The sequence below is a fragment of the Chrysochloris asiatica genome, unplaced genomic scaffold (assembly GCF_000296735.1).
Source record: "Chrysochloris asiatica unplaced genomic scaffold, ChrAsi1.0 scaffold00001, whole genome shotgun sequence".
Lineage (NCBI taxonomy): Eukaryota > Metazoa > Chordata > Mammalia > Afrosoricida > Chrysochloridae > Chrysochloris > Chrysochloris asiatica.
The window spans coordinates 24,794,972-24,800,244 of NW_006408519.1; positions in this window are offsets into that span (position 1 = coordinate 24,794,972).

The window sequence follows — 5,273 nt, forward strand, 5'->3', positions numbered from 1 at the left end:
AGCTGTAAGTATGGTGAAAGGTTACAACCCTGATCCACACCTTTCCTTATTTCTGATAGCCTTGGTAAATTGCGTGCCAGTCCTGAGTGGCACTGTGGGTTAAAGCGCTGGACTGCAGTCAGTTTGAACTGCAAGGTCAGTGGTTCAAGCTCAACAGCCACTCTTCAGAAACACTATACAGGGTCACTATGAGTTGGAAGTGCCTCAAAGGCACTGAACAACAACGACAGGCCTTCCCATGGAGTAAAATAATTTAGCAAATCTTCTGGCTTCATATTCCTACTCCAACATGTCCACTTCCTTGAATTTTTTAATTCCCTCTTTCAACAACTCATACCTTCCTTGGCAATTCATCTAGGAATCTGCACCATCCACTGGGGTTAATGAATCCTTGTTTATCCAGCTGTGTGTTATGGTCCACTGGATCCAGCATCACTAGAATCCAATCCTATTGGCACTCCCTTGGCTCCTATTAGTGCTTGCTAGATCAATTCTGCAGCTCCTTTGAAGTGCAGTCTCTTCCCTCATCAGCCCCAGTGTGTATTTAGTTATCATAGGATTTCATCTCTGGCAGCCAGATGTGCGGACAAGTCCTAAGAGAACCTTCTGTTGCTTCCTGGGGATGAGGCCTCTGAAGAGGCTGAAGTACTAGCTCTTCATAGAGAGGTATGAACGAGCTCTACAACTTTTAGCATTCGGGGGACCTAGAGAGACAATCTCTGGGAAATCCCATTCCATGTTTTAAGACCTCAGCCTTTGCCCACCAGGACCCTGACTTGATCATTAGGGATTTGCCTAGAAAAATGTGTTTCTATAAACCCATCAGATCTCAGCTATACCCTTTAACTGTGTTTGCTCCCCTACTGCAAAAGATAGATCCTTTTCATAAGATCCCAGATCTGTCTTCAGGTTGCTACAGCTTGTTTTTAGCCACCTTCAGTTCCTCATTGTTCCCCTTCTGAGGGCATCAATGAACATAGAACAGCTCTAGTTTATTGCTTGATATTTAATGTGCTGGTCTCATTGTACTTTCAGTGGCCTGAACCATCACATTGATCACAGCGCTTTGTTCCATGGGACAGTCCATTGTTGTTGTTGTTAAGTGCTGTGGAATCGATTCTGACTCATAATAACGCTATAAGAGTTTCAGAGGAGCAGCTGGTGAGCTTGAACCACCAACCTTGAAATTCAAACAGACTGCATTAACCCACCGAGCCATACCAGGATGAGAGTTACTCAGTCAGGTGCTTGAGCTTCTCATATTGTCAGTTTTACAAACCATTGTTACAAAACTTAACATGGGTGTCATTTTGATTGTCATTAAACCAAAAAGATACCATACCAAATATCTAAGATTCCAATAACAAATATCATACCAAATATCTAAGATTCCAATAACTAATCATAGCATTTCTTGACTAGAAGAGATCTGAGTAGATTTGGTTTTAAAATGTTTAAAAAATAAATAAATAAAGATCCAGATGGCTTGCTAGAACAGAGTTAAAAAATAATGGAAGGACTTTCCTAGACAACTCCACGGCTCCTAGAATCATCTGCCCTAAATGGACTTTGTTCATTTTATATTTTAATAATAGTACTCTTATCTTGTGGGAGAAAGATGAGGTTTTCTACTTCTGGAAGATTTGAAGCCTAGGAAACCCTATACAGGATTGCTATGAGTTGGAACCAACTGGACAGCACTTAAAAGGAACAGCTCTTACCTTGATGAATTAGAAAAATCCTCTACCTCTTTCTTCTCATTTCTTCTATTTTCTCTTCTTTCTGTAACTGGTCATTTCAAGTAAATTTGACCTGTTGTTAAGTGCCGTGGAGTTGGTTCTGACTCATAGCAATCCTGTATAGGGTTTCTGAAGAGTAGTTAGTGGATTTGAACCACTGACTTTATGGTTAGCAGTCCAGTGCTCATCCTACAGTGCCACAATTGTTAAAATGCTTTATGGTGGTTGATTTTTGAGAAGTACAGATAAATTGTTAGTGTGTTCAGTGTAATTATTGGGTTTTTTTCAAAGTTTCATAGTTTATCATTTATTTCTCACTGGAGTTTTTTGTTTTTGTTTTTTCCCTGATTTGGGTATAATGGAAAAACTACTAGAAAATGATTCAAGAGAACTTCCAGTCATCCATTATTTCAACAAATATTTTTGAACTCCTATATGCTAGCCATATTACTAGCAGATACAGAGATAGCATGGGGAAAATAACAAAAAACCTTGTCCATATGTTGTTGTTGTTGTTGTTGTTAGGTGCCATCAAATTGGTACTGACTCATAACAACCCAATGAACAACAGAACGAAACACTGCTCAATCCTGAACCAACCTCACAATTGTTGCCATGCTTGAGCCCATTGATATTGCCACTTTGCTAATCCATCTTACTGGAGGTCTTCCTCTTTTTCTCTGACCCTCCACCTTACCAAACATGATATCCTTCTCCAGCGACTGGTCCCTCCTGACAATATGTCCGAAGTATGAGAGATGAAGTTTGGTCATCCTGGCCTCCAAGGAGCACTCTGGCTGCACTTCTTCCAACACAGATCTGTTGGTTCTTTTGGCAGCCCATGGCACTTTCAATATTCTCCTCCAACACCATAACTCAAAAGCATCAATTCTTCTATGGTCTTCCTTATTCACTGTCCAGCTTTTGCATGCTTATGAAGTTATTGAAAATACTGTGGCTTAGGTCAGGGGCACCTTAGTCCTCAAGCTGACATCTTTGGTTTTCAACATTTTTAAAAGGGTCTTGTGCAGCAGATTTACCTAAGGTAATATGTCCATATGGGGTTTGCATTTTATTGTAAGGACATATCAATAATCAAAGGCAAAGTGGTTCAAAACTCACCAGCTGCTCCTCAGAATCCCTATGTAGGGTCGCTCTGAATCAGAACTGACTCACTAGCACTTAACAGCAACAACAACATATAAACTGGTAGAACCTGAGAAGACCCATGGAGTGACAGTGGAGAGGGACCAAAGCAAAGTAAAGGGTGTGGGGCTACCAGAGGAAGGGGAGTTGGCATTCTAAAAAGATGTGTAGGGAAAGGCTATCTTAGAAGCAATGAGCAGAATCTGAAAGGGTTTCCAAGGAGTGGCTAGCGAGCTTAACTACCGACCTTGCTGTTCAAAGTGACCTTGCAGTACAGCGCATTAACTCGCAGTGTCACACCAGGATTCTATCATATAGACTGTATTATTTGATCTTTACCAGTAATTGCTTCAAGTCCTCTTTGATTTCAGCAAGCAAGGTTGTGTGATCTGTGTGTATCATAGGTTGTTAATAAGCCTTCCTCCAATCTTGATGCCACATTCTTCTTCATATAGTTTGTCAAATTATTTGCTCAGCATGCAAGTTGAAAAAGTATAGTGAAAGGATACATCACTGAACCATCCCTTTTCTGATTTTAAACCACGCTGTATCCCCTTGTTCTGTTTGAAGAACTTCTTCCTGGTCTATCTATGTGCAGGTTCCACATGAGCACAAATAAGTATTCTGGAATTCCCATCCTTTGCAATGTTATCCATAGTTTGTTATGATCCACATAGTTGAATGCCTTTGAAGTGTCAATACAATTCAAGCACACACCCTGCTGGTGTTCTCTGCTTTCAGCCAAGATCCATCTGGTGCCAACACTGATACCCCTGGTTCCATGTCCTCTTCTGAATCTGGCTAGAATTTTTGACAGCTCCCTGTCGATGTACAGCTGTTTGAATCTTCAGCAAAGTTTTACTTTCATGTTATATAAATGATAATTTTAGTATTCTGTTAGGTCACCTTTCTTTAGAATGGACACAAATATTCCAATCTGTTGACCAGATATCTGTCTTCAAAATTTCTTAGCGTAGACTAATGAGTGCTTCCAATGCTCTATCAGTTTGTTGAAACATGTCAATCAGTGTTCTGTCTGTCCCTAAAGTTTTGTTTTTCACTAATGCCTTCAGGGCAGCTTGGACTTCTTCCTTCAGTACCATTGGTTCTTGGTCATATGCTACCTCCTGAACTGGTTGAAGATCGACCAGTTCTTTTTGATAAAGTGACTCTGTGTCTTCCTTTCATCTTCTTTTGATGCTTTCTTCATTGTTCATATTTTGCCCAGAGAATCCTTCAATTTTGAAATTGAGGCTTGAATTTTTTCTATAGTTCTTTTAGCTTGCGAAATGCTGACCATGTTCTTCCCTTTTGATTTTCTGACTCTAGGTGTTTACACATTCCATTCTAATACTTTACTTTGTCATCTTGAGCTGTTGTAAACTGTGCCTGGAGGTGGTGTCTGACCTCCTCTTACTTCGCCATGGGAAGAGAATCACCATCAACCTCAGCTCAAGGCTAATTCCTACGAGCAAAGATCAGACATGCCTCCAGCCTTCTACCGTCTCTACCAAATCTGATACCAGCCATTGCTCCTCGCACACTCTGCTCAGCTGGGTTCAGTAAGTTATTGCAGTGGCCGCACAGAACTCAGACAGTACTCACGATTATAGGTTTATTGAGAAGTTAACAGGTTACAATTCAGGATTTAAAATGTTCAGGATACAGTTCTTGTGTCAGGACAACCTCTTCTCTGCTATGCCAACAGGCAGGCCTCTCTCTGGCCTTTGACTCCTTGGCCTGGCCTCTGCCATGCTTGAACAATACTACAAAGCTCTTTTGGTGGTGGTGGTGGTTATGTGCCTTGGAGTCGGTTCCAACTCACAGTGATACTGCATACAGTTTCTGAGGCTGAAAATCTTTATGGGAGCAGAAATCCTCATCTTTTTTATGTGGAACTGCTGGTAGTTTCAAACTGCTGACCTTAAGGTTAGCAGCCCAACTCATAACCACTATACCACCAAAGCTCTTTTGTTGTTGTGAAATGCTGTCGAGTCGGTTCCAACCCATAGCAACCGTGTATAGGATTTCCGAGGAGCAGCTGGTGAGCTTGAACTGCCACCCTTGCAGTTCAAATGGCTTTGCAGTCATTAACCCACCGTGTGGGTGGTTGATGAATACCCAAAGGGCACTCCATGACAGTATAAACCTCAGTAAAAGACCGTTGACTTTTGCTCTGCAAGTCAGCAAAATTAGCTCCTCCAATTAAGTGCCTGGATGCATCCCACTCCACAGGCACCCCACTCTGTAAGCACTGCTGTCCAAAGGCACTCAGATTTCCCAGGAAGCCCATAGCTATGGCTCACTGCTGTCTAAAGGCACTCAGGTTTCCCAGGAAGCCCACAGCTATGGCTCACTGCTGTCCAAAGGCACTCAGGTTTCCCAGGA